Raw genomic sequence first — 18,473 nt, 5'->3', positions numbered from 1 at the left:
CAAGTCTCAGACAAGTTAGGACCCAAATCCGACAAGTGCTATTTTATTGGATATCCCAAGGAAACTAAGGGATATTACTTCTACATTCCCAGTCATCACAAGGTAGTTGTGGCAAAGACTGGGTTCTTTCTAGAAAGGGACTATGTTTCTAGAAAGACTAGTGGAAGCGCGTTCGATCTTGAAGAAGTTCAAGATGCGAACAATAGCACTGATGCCTCGATGGAAATTGAACTGGAACCACAAAGTGTTGTGGATGATGTTGTTCCACAAGGAGTTGAGGAACAACAACCAGTTCATGTAGACATACCTCTTCGCACGTCTGATATGGTACGTCGTCAGCCTGAGATATACTCATTTCTCTTGTTTGACCATGATGACATTGTGCTCATAGAGGATGAGCCTACCACCTATCAGGAAGCTGTGATGAGACCAGATTCCGAGAGATGGCTAGAGGCCATGAGATCCGAGATGGAATCCATGTACACCAACCAAGTTTGGACTTTGGTTGATCCACCTGAAGGGGTAAAACTCATAGGGTGCAAGTGGGTCTTTAAGAGAAAGAATGACATGGATGGACTTATTTATAAGGGTCCCTTGGTAGCTAAAGGTTTCAAGCAGATTCATGGTATTGACTATGATGAGACTTTTTTCTCCAGTAGCGATGTTTAAGTCCATTCGGATCATGCTTGCTATTGCAGCCTACCATGACTATGAGATATGGCAGATGGATGTCAAAACCATGTTTCTGAATGGAAACCTGCTCGAGGATGTGTACATGACACAACCTGAGGGTTTTGTAGATCCACAGCATACTAGCAGAGTATGCAAGCTGCATAGGTCCATTTATGGACTAAAGCAAGCTTCTCGGAGCTGGAATCTTCGATTCGATGATGCAATCAAACAGTTTGGTTTCATCAAGAACGAAGATGAGCCTTGTGTCTACAAGAAGGTTGTAGGGGATATAGTTGTCTTCCTCATATTGTATGTGGATGACATACTACTCATTGGGAAGGACATCCCTATGCTTCAGTCTGTCAAGACCTGGGTAGGGAGTTGCTTCTCAATGAAGGACTTAGGTGAGACATCCCGTATTCTAGGGATACAGATATATAGAGATAGATCTAAGAGATTGCTTGGCCTAAGTCAGAGTACATACATTGACAAGGTACTCCTTCGGTTTGCCATGCAGAACTCCAAGAAGGGATTTCTGCCGATGTCACATGGCGTGAGTCTTTCGAAGACTCAAGGTCCCTCTTCTAGAGAGGAGAGAGACCGCATGGATCAGATCCCTTATGCCTCAGCCATAGGATCGATCATGTACGCCATGCTATGTACTCGACCTGATGTCTCGTACGCTTTGAGCATGACGAGCAGATACCAGTCAGATCCAGGTGAGAGTCACTGGATAGCGGTCAAGAATATTCTTAAGTACTTAAGAAGGACTAAAGAATATTTCTTGATATATGGAGGCAATGATGAGTTAGCTGTAAAGGGTTACAGTGATGCTAGCTTCCAGACCGACCAGGATGACTATAGATCGCAGTCGGGGTTCGTATTTTACATTAATGGTGGTGCTGTCAGCTTGAAGAGTTCGAAGCAGGATACAGTAGTTGATTCTACAACAGAAGCCGAGTACATTGCTACATCAGAGGCAGCAAAGGAGGCAGTTTGGATCCGCAAGTTCATCACTGAACTTGCGGTGGTTCCTAGCATTGCTGACACCATTGAGCTCTATTGTGACAACAATGGAGCTATAGTACAGGCGAAGGAACCTCGCTCACACCAGCGGACCAAACACATACTACGGCGCTTCCATCTCATTCGAGAGATCATCGAGAGAGGAGATGTGAAGATTTGCAGAGTACCTACAGAGGCTAACATCGCAGATCCCTTGACCAAGGCTTTGGCACAGAAGAAGCATGATGGTCACACTAAGTCATTTGGGCTTAGAGCCTACACTGATTGGCACTAGTGCTAGTAGGAGATTGTTAGCTAGAGCCCTAGAGCCAATCATTTGATGATTATATTTTTGGACTTATTGTATCATATTCTATATAAATAAAGGCATTTAGATTTTGGTTATTATACTTACTTGTATTGGTGCCAAATAAACTAAGTATAATAATGTCCTTGAGTAGATGGTTCTCACCTATATCAATCGGTTAGTTGAACCGATAGTGAGATGATATAGGGAACACTACTCTTAATCATTCCTAGTAGAGTATTAACATTCAGGGACAATGTAAATGTAATAAGACTAGCATGTAGGTCAACTCGATGACTTGATCTCACAAGTCATGGATATAGAGATATCAAGTTGACACATGGGTATACATTAGAGAATGTATACTGAATGACCCGCTATGAGAAAGTATCATGGATCGTTATATGAGTGTCATATACTTTCTCATGTGGCTATTAGTATGACTACTAGTCCTTAGACCTGATGTCACCATAGATCCCTACATAAGGAGTTATGTACTTTGGTTTCGTCAAACGTCACCCGTAACTGGGTGGACTATAAAGGAGATTACTGGGTATATAACAAATTATGCAGAGGGATGTGAGTGATGTAGATGGGATCTATCCCTCCTATACGACGGGAGAGACATCGGTATTCTTGATAGAGTGAGACCACGAAGTGCATGACCATGCCCAAATGATTCAATATGGGATATTGAGCTCATTTGATTTAGTGAGTCTACTTGGAGTTCAAGATTTAGATTGATTAGAGGATGACACGGTCTGTGCCTCATATTGATCAATCTAGATGTCTAGGATAGAAGGACACTTGTCATATTTTGTGAGGAGTCACAATTAGTAGTCACAAGGTGATGTCGGATCTCGACATTCTTGTAACTTGGGTAGTAATGATGTGTTGCTAGATACCGCTCATTACTTATGCTCCTAAATGGGTTTAGGGCATTGCCAACGTTACAAGAACCTATAGGGTCACACACTTAGGACAATTAGATGGAGATTAGGTTCATATGATGAACCAAGAGGATTAGATTCATTTGATGAATCAAATTGGATTAAGAGTAATCCTAATTGGGCTAACTTGAGTTCGACTCAAGTTGATTCATGTGTTCAATGAGTCTAATTTAGATTTTGACTCATTGAATCAATTTAATTAAATGAATTAGATTCATTATATTAAGTTAGCTTGAATCAAATGGTTGGATTCGATCAACCATGGAAGAGATTTGGTCAAGTTTGACTTGACTTGAGAGGAAGATTAAAAGTCAAGTTTGACTTGACTTTATGCCACCTCATTGGTGAGTTGGCATTGATGTGGACCAATGATGTTACTCCACATCATCATGGGTGCCACCTCATGGAAGTTACAAAGACATTCTCTTTAATAGCTTCACATTAATTGCACTTAATGCAATTTTGGGAGTTACACAATGGAGAGTGGCCGGCCACTTTTGTTTTGAATGAGAATTCAATTTTTCATTCAAGTGTGTATTTTCTTCCTTTTTCCTCTCAAGCTCTCCCTCTCCTCCTTCCTTGGCCGAACCACATAGGTGCTAGCACACCTTGGTTTTTGGTCACCTCCACCTAGTGTGTTCGTGTGGATACGTGTAGAGAGTTGTCTACATTGACAACTTCGAGATCCGACGTACCGAGGACGAGCGGGATACGCAAAAGGGCACGCAACAAGGGTAAAGATCTTCATCATGTAGATCTAGAAGTTTTGTAACTCGTACTCATATGTTTTCGAATTTTTCTTCGCACGAGATCCGTTGGCTAGGGTGATTCGGGGTATCCGTGATGCGAAAAATGGTTTTCGCGGCCCAAAAAACCCAACAGTGGTTCACACTGTCCTCTGGAATGAGGTTGGAGAGGCCCAGATGTTGGGACCTCATAGAGCTCAGCAGGATGCAGAGTTGGTCCGTACTATCAGACGGAGGATGTCAGAGGCGCAGGACCGCCAGAAGAGTTATGCTGATCGGAGACGCAGACCACTAGAGTTCTCTGTTGGCGACCATGTATTTCTGAGAGTTTCACCCACGAAAGGGGTGAAGCTGGCTCCGCGGTATATTGGCCCTTTCGAGATCTTGGAGAGGATCGGAGCGGTAGCTTACCGGTTAGCACTACCACCGTCCCTGTCAGGCGTTCACGATGTATTCCATGTATCTATGCTGCGGAGATACGTGCCGACCCGACGCATGTGCTGACAGATGTCTCAGTTCCATTTCAGCCTGACGTCACTTATGAGGAGGTTCCGGTACGGATTTTGGACCAAAAAGAGCGTCAGTTGCGGAACAAGACTATCTGGCTGGTTAAAGTCGGATGGCAGCATCATTCGGATGAGGAGGCTACTTGGGAGCTCGAGGATACTATCCGAGCTCGATACCCCCATCTTTTCACTTGAGGTATGTGATTTAGTTTACCGTTCAGCATTTATACACTTTACCTGTTATTAGTACTTGTTGATGGTAGATAACGAAATTTGGAGATCAAATTTTTATTAGTGGGGGAGAATGTAAAATACCGAAAATAGGTGAATTTTAATAAGGGAATTTTTCAAAATTTTTGGGAATTTTTCGGAGCTCGTACGGACGAGATTACGGGGATAAAAGTGGGTGCCGAAAAGGTCTGTTTAGGCTACCCATTTAAGCGAAGAAATATTATTTTCTTAATTCCTTTTCTATTTTCTTTTCTTTATTTTCTTTCTTTTTCTTCCTCGCCGAACCCACGCGTGCCCCTCTTCTTTCTCTGCTGAACCACCGCGTGCCCTACCTGCGGCAGTTTCTTCTCCTTCCGCATGCTTTAAGCGCCGGCGAGCGCCGACGCCGCCCTTCTCATCTCCTCCGTCCCTGCCTAAGCACCGGCGAGCGCGAGCCACTGCCGGTCGAGCCACCCTCTTGATCCTTTCCTCCTCTGGCGCTGCCCTCTTGTGCGACACCAAGCCACTGCAGCCTTCGCCCTAGCCGCCGGCGACGCACGGAGCGGTGCCGCACCCCCTGGTGCCCTAGCGCCGATCACCGCACAGCGCCTTTCTTCCTCTTCCCTAGACAAACCCCAGCGCTGGCCGCCGTCAACTGTGCCCTAACGCCGGCCTCATCTTCACTTTCTTCCCGACCCTTTCTTCTGCCTTGGGTTCTGCCGAGCCTTCCTTTCTTCCTCTACCCTCTGCCCCAACATCCACTGCCGACGCCAAGGTCCAGCAACCTTCTGCCGTGCTTTAGACTCCACTGGCGGGTCTTCCTTCTTCGCCACCAGTCGCCGGCAGAGAGGAAACAGGGGGTGACAAGTATGTAAGGCATGTTAGGTATTTGGGTTGTTGATTTGGGATCTTATGTTGGATTTATTGGCTGATAACAGTGGTATTTGTCGCTGATTTCTCACAGCAGCTTCTCCGGATCTCGGCAGTAAGTTCTTCAAGATTTGAGCAGTGTTGAGGCATCGGAAAATTTGGGTAAGGTTTCTGTTACGTTAAATACTGCATTTGGTGAGGTTGGGTTTAATTGGATCAGGCTAAGTTGTGGCTTTACTGGTGGTTCTCTTGATTTCGTTTTGAGGGTATTGCCCTAATTTAGGCAGGTCGAGGAGGTTGGTTTAGGGTTTTGCCCTAAATAGTTTTAAGAATTTTTGTTTAGCTATTTATGTAAAATGTAGCTAAATAAAATATATTTATTTATATGTGACTCAGGGCTGTGACGCGAGACGAGTATCTCGACATCGGAAATTGGACCGGATACGATCCTTTCTTATTGGAGGCGGGTACTTTGACTTATGTCTTTTGATATGCATAATAATATGTTTAACATATAGCATGATTGTGTTTTCCATTTATTTCGGTTGGTCACTATATGATCTATTACATGTTTGCTTGTTTACTCGTTAGGCACTGCATGTTATTATTTACCTGATCATACCTACTTTATAGGTAGTGACCCAACCATATGATACATTATGTTCAGGACCTAGGGTTTATTTGATACCCTATCTGTTTGTGTATCTTCCATCTGATACATTGACTTGTGGTACACCTTTTATTTAAGTATGGATCATGCTATGCTATTCGTGATATTGTCATGTTTAGTGTCATGCATCATCTTGCATGATTGCATGCTGTGCGATTGTCTGCTCCATTATTGTTGAGCACATCGCCAGTTACATGTATCTGTACACACCACCACTCATGGGTTAGTGGTATATCAGACAGGTGTGTGGCAGTTCTGCTGTTTGGCTCCGTTGGTCTGGTGACTCAGCGTGGTAGCCGGCAGACAGTTCTGCTCTGTTTGGCTCCGTTGGTTTAGTGTAGCAGCGTTGTAGCCGGCAGGCAGTTGGACTTTGTTTGGCTCCGTTGGTCCGCTCATGGGTAGTGTGACTCAGCGTGGTAGCCGGCAGAGATTCCTCCCCGTCATCGTGTACCGGGAGATGAGAGCATTGCGCTCCCCCATTTATTATTTCGGGGTAGGAGTATGTGTGTACTCCGACAGCATCCCGTCCACTCGGTCACTCAACAGGGGCAGTGATGTCAGAGTGCACGGTTGTCACAGCTCTACCCACTCAGACTCACCATTGTGTGTGAGATGGCTGACTGGCGTCAGGGGTGACCATGTCATTGGCATCATATGCATGATGCATTTATTGTTTGTGTTTGCTGCATTTACTTGCTGCATTTATCTGGATGCATATGATTGACATGCATAATTGTAATACCCCGGTTCTGAGATTCTGGTTAAGTATGACTTAAAAGGTTAGATGGTACTATCCATATCACCAAGGTGCACCTTCTTTTCGGAAGCGCAAACTTAAGAACTCCAAAGTTAAGCGTGCTTGGCTTGGAGAAATCTGAGGATGGGTGACTTCCTGGGAAGTTTTCCAGGGTGCGTGCAAGTGAGGACAAAGCACGCTGAAAGGACCTCCGGTGGTCTGTGGAGCTAGTCGTCAACCCGATGGAAAATTCCGGTGGCGTTCCCGGTTTGGTTCGGGTGGGGCCCACCCGGGCCGGGGCGTTACAGATGGTATCAGAGCGACCTTGCAACCGTGAGTGTGCCTGTGGCAGGAGCACCCAGGGCACCACCTAGCGAGGGAGATTCTGGGATTTGTCTGTGGTGTGATTCGTGGTTACACAACGAGGACATTGTGTCTTTAAGTGGGGGTGATTGTAATACCCCGATTCTGAGATTCTGGTTAAGTATAGCTTAAAAGGTAAGATGGTACTATTCATATCACCAAGGTGCACCTTCCTTTTCGGAAGCCCAAACTTAAGAACTCCAAAGTTAAGCGTGCTTGGCTTGGAGAAATCTGAGGATGGGTGACCTCCTGGGAAGTTTTTTAGGGTGCGTGCAAGTGAGGACAAAGCACGTTGAAAGGACCTCCGGTGGTCTGTGGACCTAGTCGTCAACCCGATGGAAAATTCCGGTGGCGTTCCCGGTTTGGTTCGGGTGGGGCCCGCCAGGCCCGGGGCGTTACATATATTATATACCCCATGAGTACTTAAAATTTTTTAATTTTAATTTTTTTAGCTTGAACACTATAATCCAACTCCTAAACCCTAAAGTTTAAATCTAATCGACTTAACTCAGGAGCTAAAAGAAATAAATTTTAAAAAATAAATCTAATACAAGAGGGGCACCTATATATATATTGTTCGCGGTGGAACAGTCCACAACTCTGTTGTCGGGCTCATAGATTAGGATAGCAAAAATTGTCGACAGAATAACTTTTCCGTCGGTATATATTTACCGACGGAATAGTAATTCCGTCGGAGTATAATTTTCCGATGAATTTTACACCGACACTTTATTTTCCGTCGGTAAATGCCTCTACCGACAGAACTACGATAGAATATTCCGTCGGTAATGCTATTTTTTTTTTGTAGTGGAACAGTCCACAACTGTGTTGTCGAGCGCATAGAATTGATCCAGACACCCCAACTGAAATACATGTGTTATTTTATTTTAATTTTTTAGGCTCCAAGTTTAAACTAATTAAATTTTACCTTTAGTGTCTATATATGTTAAATTATAATGTTCAAATTAAACAAAATTAGATACTCACGGGTATAATATATATATATATATATATATAGGATATTTTTTTAGCTCCGATTTATGGATTTTTTTAAATTTTAAAAAATAAAAAAAATTGAGACGCCTTGATCAATTCAAGGTGCCTCTACCAATCAGGCACGGACGATCGCATAACATACTATACACACACGGATGCTAGCCTAGGCGACATTCGTGGGCAGCACATAGAATCAGCGAAATACGAATTTTTTTTGCTCCACTTATGTCAATAAGAGTTTGTCTTTTGAGTGTAGGATTTGGATTATAGTATTAAGCATAACAAAAAATTAAATTTAAAAAACAAATTGGATACTCAAGAGATGTGCAGAGTAAGGTATGCAGAATATCAAAACTATATTTATAGTGTTTTGTTATCATGCACACCCATGTATATGCAAATTATGATCATTTAGGTGTGTTTGGTTGGAGATTATTTTTGATAACCTTGGTTATCGATCCAAGATCATCAACGAAAACCTGTTTAAAAAAAATGTTCACTTTTTTAACCTAAACTCTAAAAAAAAATTAACACTATTGTATGTTCATAAATTTCTCATAAATGAGTACCTAGAACAATAAAATTATATATAAAGAGTTTTATTACTTTCACATACAAAATAAAAAACATAAACTAATAAAATATTTTATGGAGATGCGGGGTATCGATCCCCGTACCTCTCGCATGCTAAGCAAGCGCTCTACCATCTGAGCTACATCCCCATTAATAGGTTCTAATGTATATACTCAAATATCATTACAAAATTAGTTCGTCTCGTAGATTGATGAATTTAGTGAACGACACCTCGGACTCTCACAGTTATGGCGATTCTTCGGTTCCAACGGCACCTCGTCGTATAACTCTTCCTCATCTCTGCCGCTGCCCTCACGCTCCTCTGGGTTGCCTTCTCCTCTACGATCCCTGCTTCCTCCACGTCGTCGAGGGAAGCCGCCAAGGCGGTGGTGGAGAGCAAGTACTTGTATTGGGGCGACCGCATTGATTCCCCCGGAAAGCACTGCGACACCTTCGCCGGTCTGGGCCATCAATTTCTCTTCTGTTCTACTACCTTGCTTTAATATTCCATCACTATTGTGGATGATCTTCTTTGATTCGTTGAATTGGAATTAAGAACACTCCAAGTTTCTGGGATTATGAAGATTTGCCTTTGAGCATTTGATTTGGGTGTTAAAGTTCACTCCTTGCGTATAAAAAATTTGTAGGAAGAATTCTAGATGGAGGAATTAATTAATAGTTGTTTTGTACTGACATTATGCTTGTTTAAAAAATTTGCAGAGTATTTGTGATGCCTTCTAGAATGTGCATCAATCCAACACATAACAAGAAGGGGATCCTGCACCAAAGCGGAAATCCAAATACAGATGGAATGTACAATTACTCAACTCCTGTTACATTATTTGACAAGTCACAGACATTACTTGACCATGATGAACATCCAGGTTTATGGAGTGCAAGGATCGAACCAATCACAGCTCTGTTTTGCTACCACATGATTTTCTTCCTACGATGGCTGCCAAAAGACTAAGGAATGTAGCAGATAAGGTATTGGTTCTCCAAATTTGTTATTTGACTTGCAAAATAGCTAATAACTATCTCATAATACAAGTAAAATATCTTTCAAGAGAAATTCACTTTTTGTTAGGGTTGTGATGTTTCTATGACACAAACCCTTCCAGAGATATTCACTTTTTTCATGAGCTCTGATGTTTCTATGACATTCAAATGAATAATTGGTGTTGGACTCGTGTGACTCTTTCTTAGTTTCATTGCTCTACTTGCCACAAAAGTCTTGCAAACGTGTGACATGAGAACATTTGATGAATTTGTTCTTGTGGCACATTCCTCTCTATATTTAAAATCGAATGAAAATTGTGCAGCTGTTTTCGTGTTTTAGTTAGACTAAGAGACTGGAATCTGAGCCAGTCTTTTTGTGCAAGATACCTTAATTTTTTCGTGTATAGTGAATTTAAGAATATTAGAGATGTCATTTCAATGACTCGTATGAAACCTTGTATGGCTTTTTTTTTGAAATGCTTTCATTTATCAAGCTCCCTTTGAATATCTTCTTCATCAAATGCACTTTCTAGATTCATTATCCTTTTCTCTTTATCTTTCAATTAGTGTCCTGGGCCAATTTTCTTTTAGGAATTCTTATCCCGACTATGCTTTATGTGCTTGTCTTTACATTTTTGCACTGATATCGGTTCAATCAATGCAATTGGTTATGGTAACTTGATTTTTTTAGTTGGGCTACAAGTTCTTCTTCTCTTGATTCTTTATAGGATTTGGATCTCATTTCAAGTAAAATACCAGTGATTTCGGACAACTCAAAGGCATGGTCACACATATTGTCAACAAATTCGAAATTAAGAAGAAAAGGAGTGATTCACGTGAATGGAGTTAGCAGGAGTGATCTCAACGAAAATAATCACTACTCCAATGTGCTACTAATTAACCGCACTGCGAGTCCTCTTGCATGGTAAGTAATCCGCACATGAAATTTTCTTTATTTCCCAAGATGTCGCCATGGTTAAATGGTCCGATACTTTGCTAGGTGATCTTTGAATCTTCAAGCTCTAGTCTTGACCATGATGAACATCCAGGTCTATGGAGTGCAAGGATCGAACCAATCACAGCTCTGTTTTGCTACCACATGATTTTCTTCCTATGATGGCTGTCAAAAGACTAAGGAATGTAACAGATAAGGTAGTGGTTCTCCAAATGTGTTATTTGACTTGCAAAATAGCTAATAACTATCTCATAATACAAGTAAAATATCTTTCAAGAGAAATTCACTTTTTGTTAGGGTTGTGATGTTTCTATGACACAAACCCTTCCAGAGAAATTCACTTTTTTCATGAGCTCTGATGTTTCTATGACATTCAAATGAATAATTGGTGTTGGACTCGTGTGACTCTTTCTTAGTTTCATTGCTCTACTTGCCACAAAAGTCTTGCAAACGTGTGACATGAGAACATTTGATGAATTTGTTCTTGTGGCAGACAAATGATGCATATTGAGATACCACTGGAGAATTTCTTCAACGCATATGGATAACTTTTCATTCTTGTTATTATTATAGAATGCAATAAGATTTAGTAGATTCATAAAATATGACAAGAATGAACTTTGATTACAACCCTCCTACTTCCATGTGTCTATCAATCTCTTAATCTATTTTCAAAGTGTTGTTTCTGTCATTCATAAGAATCTCTCTGTTCTTTAAATTTATAATTTCTGGAATTTATGTTGTGTCTATCGAAATAAATAAACTTCTTTGCTTCATCTATTCGTGCAGCCTCTTGCAACGGTAAAATTGTTGCTTTGTAACCAAAAGGTCACGGGTTCGAATCCTGAAAACAACCTCTTGCAAAAAAACAGGATAAGGCTGCATACAATGATCCTTCTTCTAGACCCCGCATAACGGGAGCTTCGTGCACCGGACTACTTTTTGTTTTTTTTTGTTGCTTCATCTATTCGTGCACTTCTGCATTGGATATATGTTGGTTTTTGTATGTGAGTGCAAACTTTGTAATAGGTACGAATTGGCATGCTCATCGAACTTTACAAACATATTCGACTCGTTTGTCGAGAACAACTATCATCTTTTTATTGTAGAAAGATTGATTTTGGCAAGTGCCGAAACATATGTGAAAACTTACAAGGAAGATGAAGATGATCTGAGTGTTGGTGCAATTTCCAGTAGGTCAAGGTTGACCTAGTTGACCAAGCGTAAACCTTGGTCATGATTTCGATGTTTGACAATACAGAAAAACATGTAGACATGGACAATGCAGGTGCAGTTGTCCATGCGGAGAGATACTGATCAAGGTCTGATCAGGTTGGATGAAGAAGAGTCAAGTAGGTCAAGGTTGACCGGATACTTGACTGGAAAGTCCTAACTGGGATGTTAGGCAGTTCGGAAAGTCCTAGTAAGTGAAACCAGGCAGTTCGAAAAGTCCTGGTGAGTGAAGCCAGGCAGTCAGGAAATCCTAGTGAGTGAAGCTAGGTGAAAGTGAAAGTCCTGGTGAGTGAAGCCAGACAGTGGGAAAGTCCTGGTGAGTGAAGTCAGGCAGTTGGAGAAAGTCCTGGTGAGTGAAGCCAGGCAGTTGAGAAAATCCTAGTGAGTGAAGCTAGGTGAAAGGGAAACCCTGGTGAGTGAAGCCAGGTAAAAGTCCTAGTGAGTGAAGCTAGGCAGTTGGGAAACCCTGGTGAGTGAAGCCAGGTAAAAGTCCTAGTGAGTGAAGCTAGGCAGTTGGGAAGTCCTGGTGAGTGAAGCCGGGCAAGGGAAAATCCAGATGGATCAAGGGTGATCGACATCTGGTGTTGAGAAGGTCAAGTAGGTCAAGGGAGTGACCGGATACTTGGCACGAAGAGAAAAGTCCAAGTGGGTCAAAGGGATTGACCGGACACTTGGTGGGGAGTCTTAGCAGGTCAAGGGAGTGACCGGACGCTAAGCATGATGTACTAACAGGTCAAGGTTGACCGGATGTTGGTGTGGGAGACTTGGGACTTGGTATTGGGAAAAACCAAGCTCTGGATCGATCTGGGGACCGATCGGTGTCTGGTGATCGATGCGGTGACCGTCGGTAACTCCTGATGAGCCATGTGTTATCGATCGATGGAGCCGATCGGAAACCCGATCGAAGGAGGCAGGGCTCGGGAAGGAGCGGTGATCGGTGCGGGACCGATCAGCCTACTGATCGGTCCCCATGACCGTCAGATAGGCTCTGGACCGATCGGTGGGCTGATCGGTCGAGCCTCGTTGTGACTCAACGGCTGGGCTATTCGAACTCGTATTCGGCCTTTTGCTTGTAGGTTCGCAGGTTGACTCGGGATATCGAGGCCATATAAACGAGATCGAGGGCCTCTGGATCGCTTCTTCCTCCTCTGCTGCTGTGCTCTTGAGCTTTCTTTCTCGAAGCTTCGTGTGAGCTTCTTCGACTGTGTTGCTTGTTGCCATTCGTCCGTGAAGTTGGTGCTTCATCCGGGACTTCAGTCGACGAGAAGGCAAGCGAGTATTTGTACATTCATTGTATATTTTGTTCTTGCTCTTCTTTGTATCTCCTGTATTGCTTTTGCAAAACATTGTGGCGAGGTTTCTCCACCCAGAAGGAGTGTTACATTAGCCGGTTCTCCGGGGTCTCATCCACCGACGGATTGATCAGATTCGTCCACCTTACGGACACGCCGAGGAGTAGGAGTATCATCTCCGAACCTCGTTACATCTTCGTGTTGAGGTTTGCTTCTCCTTTCTCATTTCTATTTGTTATTTCCGCTGCACTAACCCTAATCGTAGGAAGAAACGGAAGAATTTGGGGTCGGCTATTCACACCCCCCTCTCTAGCCGCGATCATCGATCCTAACACTGAGTCTAATAAATGACCCAAAGAATAACAATAAGAACTGTCAAATCCCTGTTTATACCATGGACAATGAGGGAATTGATCGATAAATTCAAGATTTGGCAAATATTCAGATATATAAAGGTTTTAGATGTGATGATATTGGTTCTACATCTTCCCAATGTTGTCTTGTAATGTTAAGCTAGTCTTAAAAATAATTAACCAGGCTGAGTAACGTCGAGCATGGGATGATCGACCCGGTCCCACGAAAGTTTTCCACCGGACACCAATGTAAATCGGGAAGGGCTCGCAGCGGGCAGCCTAGAAGCCCAACATCTTTTAGTTGCGTGCCCCATTTAGAGGAAAAATTCCTGCAAATTCGCCATAGCTGGGGCTCGAACCGTGGGTGCCTGGGTGATAATCTAGATGCCCTGCCGCTGCACCATAGCCTCGGAGGCTCCATGATTAGGTTGATTGAACACTAATGGCGATGGGATAAATCTCGCGACTCAAAAGTATTCTTCAGCATTGCAACTATATACATTCATCAAAAATCATTAAATCAGACTTCATAACTCAAATCCTTGCTATAATAGTCCTATCAAATTAACTTACTTTTAGGGTGCAAATCTTAGATTTGTCAGTATCAATACCATAAAAAATGTTGATTTGAGCGAACCAATTCACGACGCGATAAGGCATGCTAGAATTAGTTCAATCTTTCATATGGTGGGCAAAAATAGACTCATTGCTTGTACTCAACCTATCGAGATCATCTAATGGCAAAGATCTATTTGTTAGAGGAACTCGTCATTAACTTGTTAACTTCTTGTAATATATACAAAGAACATCTCTATCTCCAACATGGTAGTTAAATTCTAAGAGATTATTAGCTTTTTGGTTTTATGACATGTATACGAATTGCAAATATAAGTTTGTAACATTAAAAAATAATGGAAATTCTAAATTTATATGGCTTAAGTTAATTGTAAAAAAAACTTGCACTCAATAAATTAAAACTATTGTAAAGGTAAATGAATGATTTAAAAACCATAAAGATGCATTCTAAAAAAATCGACAAATTATGAGGGATAACAATATTTTTTTTTCTATTACAATAAGAAAAAAAATCAAAATGATAGAAATTTCTCAGACTCATAAGTTTAACTGATCAAATGAGATCTAGAAATAACATCATAATTTTATCTTTTTTAAAATTCAAATACAATTTCCACTATCTATATATTCGATAACAAAAATAAATTAAACATTTATGAGAAAATTTAGTGTTTAACTCGATAATCATTTATTTATATTTATTCGATATGAATTAAATAAATAAGCTTGATTAATTCGTTAAAAAAATAAATAAATTTCTTAAAAACAAAGATTTTAAATTATTCAAAAATTATATTCACAACTTGTAAACTATATTTATTAACAAACTTGTTATTAAATTTGTAAATAAATTTTTTAAAAAAAAAACTGTAATATTAAACTCATTAATCAAATAAATAAACTTTAAAATATAAAAATTTTAATCAATCAATTTCAAATTAAAAATGTAATAATATCTAAATATATATAGATTTTGTTTGGCCTGGCATGATATATATTTTGTGTTTATATAAATTTTATAATAGCATACACATTGGGCTGGTAGCTGAGTTGTGTGGGTATATAATAGAACTAGGAACAAAATTTCATTAAATTTTCTTAATAATTTATAATTAGGGTTGTCAAAAATAAATCTGATCCGTAAATTCAAGTCAACCCGAAAAATATCCAACTTAAATTAGAAATTTTCATATTCAGATCGGAGGGTTTTTAAGTTGTACTAGGATTGGATCGGAGTCCAGATTGACTAGGATTGGCCTAAATTTAGGATTTAATAAATCTTTATAAAATTAAATCAAATTTTATTTTTAAAATTATGAATATCAATATTAAAGCTAGTATAATAATGATAAATTATTGAGATAAAAATAAAAAATTATAATAAAAATTATTATAATTAAGTTATTCAAGTTGGTCGAATTATTTAGATTCATATTTAAAGATTTCGAATTGTATTCAGATTGGGGTTAGGTTCGAATTAATTGTTTTTTATAAAATCTTTGCTTCAAGCCGAACTTTTATAAAATCTTTGCTTCAAGCCGAATTAATTGGTATTCGGGTGATACAGGTGTTGGTAAGTGATTTATCTTTTCTTGGGCGGAGTAAAATTATTTTTTCTTACCAAATTAAAAAAAACACTAATTAAGTTATTTCGATTAAATTGAATAACTTAATAAAATTTAAAATTTTAATTAAATTATTTCAAAATTTCATCTAAGAAAACATCAATTTATTCAATTTTAATTTTAAAATTTCTTATTCATTAAATTTAATTATTTTAATGTGTTTTGTATTTATTTTTAAATATATAAAATTTTAAGAATTAATTTCATGGATTGTAATTAATAATTTTAAAAAAAACTTAATTTAATATAAAAATTTAATTTAACTTGGTCGGGTGCGCCGAACCCCTACAATAGTGCAACATAGGGATGACACGCGATGGATCCAATAGCAAGCTACTGTAATGATCCCTCCCCAAAGAAAAATTAATTTAATATCATAGTGAACCAATGGTCCACGTATCAGATATTAAACTGATAAGAACAGATACTACACTTGATCTTAGCCAAAAGGCCGAGAAAGGTATGAATGAGAAAGTGCCATAGCCTCTTCTTTTATAGCACTCGTTCCACTCCGTTAATCAAAAACAAACGATATGGGACTAAATTCTAAACCCTAAATTCTAAACTCCATCTAGTATAAAAGGTCATTACAGTTTTTTTTTTGTTTATAAATAGAGGCGAGAGTACAACTCCACCTGTTCTAAATGGCCATTAGAGTTTTCTTTTAAGAAGAGGTGAGAGTACATTGCAAATCGTGATCTTTCTCACGTCTCCTTCTCCTTGGCCGCAGAAAAGAAAGGAGAGTCTTGTTGCTTGCGATTTTGTTCTGGAGGCAGTTAAGGTTTGTTGCTTCGTCGCTGCAGCTGCGTCGACAAGCAGGACATCTCCTCCGTCGATCACCCTCCCTCCGCCTCGTTCCCTCATCAACTGATCAAATTCTTCGGCGAAGCTGTTTGTGGGTTTGATCCCCTGATTCGCTCGGCTCGTCACTAGTCAATTTCAGATGTCGATCCTATAGGAAATGGGAACGTTGGAACATGTCCTGTCACGCCCCCAGAGGAGTCCCTGTCCGAGAAAATTTCGGCAGCATCTCCCCTGTACGGTGGACAATCTGAAACTTTTCTACATCTCATATACCTCAGCCACAGGCGGCTGGAATAATAACAAGAAATAAAAACAATCACCACGCAGTTTATATTTATATTCAGCCTCTGGCTGTCACAACCACGCAGTATATAATAGTAAACAACAATAGTACTCTGACTCGAAATCCACCCTACTCAACTACACTCGTAAAGCTCAAAACCGACGAACTCACCTCTTCTGCCATCCAGGCAGGCATGTAGTAGAATAAAAACCAAATCCAAATCCATCGATATAATAAAAATCTATAACATGTCCATAAACAAATAAACCCAGAACATAACGAGTTCAAACAGTCTAGAACAAAAAGAAACCCAAGGAAACTAAACATATCCTGGAGGTCTGCAGGACCAGCACTACGTGCAGTGAGGACTAGCGACTGGAACTCCCTCCTGACAGCATCAACCTGAAAATAACAACAATGGAGGCGGGGTGAGTCCAACACTCAGCAGGTACAATTGATATGCAAAGTAAAGAAATAACACCTAGCACTAATCATGCGTACAGTCTCCTGATAAAGATAAAGGTAACTACAAACCGAAGAAGACAGGAGAGAATCTGTACTAACCAGGACCCGGTAAAAGGACAAACAGTCCGAAAGGTATAGAAGACCTGTATGCATGTCAATCAAGGTATCCAAGCAATGTGCAGCATATAAGTGCAACAAACACAAACACAAACAATAAATGCATCATGCATATGATGCCAATGTCATGGTCACCCCTGACGCCAGTCAGCCGACTCACAACAACAGTGGGACCGAGTGGGTAGGGCTGTGACAACCGTGCACTCTGCAACACTACTCCTGATGAGTGTTCGAGTGGACGGGATGCTGTCGGAGTACATACGTACTCCTACCCCAAATCATAAATGGGGGCGCAATGCTCTCAACTCCCGGTACGCTATGACGGGGAGGAATCTCTAACGTGCTACACGCTGCGTCACACTACCCCTGAGCGGATCAACGGAGCACCGGAAGAGTCAAACTGACGTGCTACCACGCTGTATCTCGCTACCCATGAGCGTCACAACGGAGCACCGAACAGTGATGAAACTGGCAATGTGCTCGACAATAATGGAGCAATCTATCGCACAGCATGCGATCATGCAAATGGTGCATGTCACTAAGCATGGTAATATACTAATCCAACCTCTGGACATATCATAATGTGCACAAAAGCGAATGAATCATATCAAGATATACTGATCAATAAGGTATCAAACCTAGGTCCTGAACATGTGAAACGTGGTTATATCACTACCCATGAGCATGATAGATCAGGTACAAGACCAATACGAGATGCAATCAAACAATCAATCAAACAGGTAACATGTATTGGGCAGTGATTAACCGAAATAAATAGGAAACACAATTAATGCAACATATTATTTTCATTACTAAGCATATCAAAGACAATAAGTCAAAAGTACCCGCCTCCGATAAAATGACCCAAATCTGACTCCGAGATACTCGTCTCGCGTCAAAGTCTTGTGTCACCAATATATATACATTTTTATTTAGCTACACTCATATAAATAGCTAAATAAAAATCTCTAACACTAAATTAGGGCAAAACCCTAATCATATAGCATTAATCCTACCAAAATTAAATCCAACAATTAACTAGGGTTAATTGCCTTTAACCCTAATCATAACATTAGATTAAAAATCTAAGTTAATCCAATCTACCAATTTCCAACAGCTTAAATCTCCAATAAACAGTATCAATAATGGAGACAACACACACACTGC

The 18,473-nt window shown here is 40.4% G+C and overlaps 2 non-coding genes across 2 annotated transcripts; both read right to left on the bottom strand.

The window, feature by feature from the left end:
* Positions 1-8,680: 8,680 nt before the first annotated feature.
* On the bottom strand, positions 8,681-8,753 carry TRNAA-AGC. Its single transcript has one exon. It is a non-coding gene; the product is annotated as a tRNA-Ala (tRNA).
* A 7,151-nt stretch (positions 8,754-15,904) lies between these two features.
* LOC122049760 lies at positions 15,905-16,101 on the bottom strand. The gene has a single exon (XR_006131030.1). It is a non-coding gene; the product is annotated as a U2 spliceosomal RNA (small nuclear RNA).
* Between the last annotated feature and the right edge of the window lie 2,372 nt (positions 16,102-18,473).

Source organism: Zingiber officinale, chromosome 2B (assembly GCF_018446385.1).
Source record: "Zingiber officinale cultivar Zhangliang chromosome 2B, Zo_v1.1, whole genome shotgun sequence".
Lineage (NCBI taxonomy): Eukaryota > Viridiplantae > Streptophyta > Magnoliopsida > Zingiberales > Zingiberaceae > Zingiber > Zingiber officinale.
This window is presented reverse-complemented; position numbering and strand designations above follow the sequence as displayed.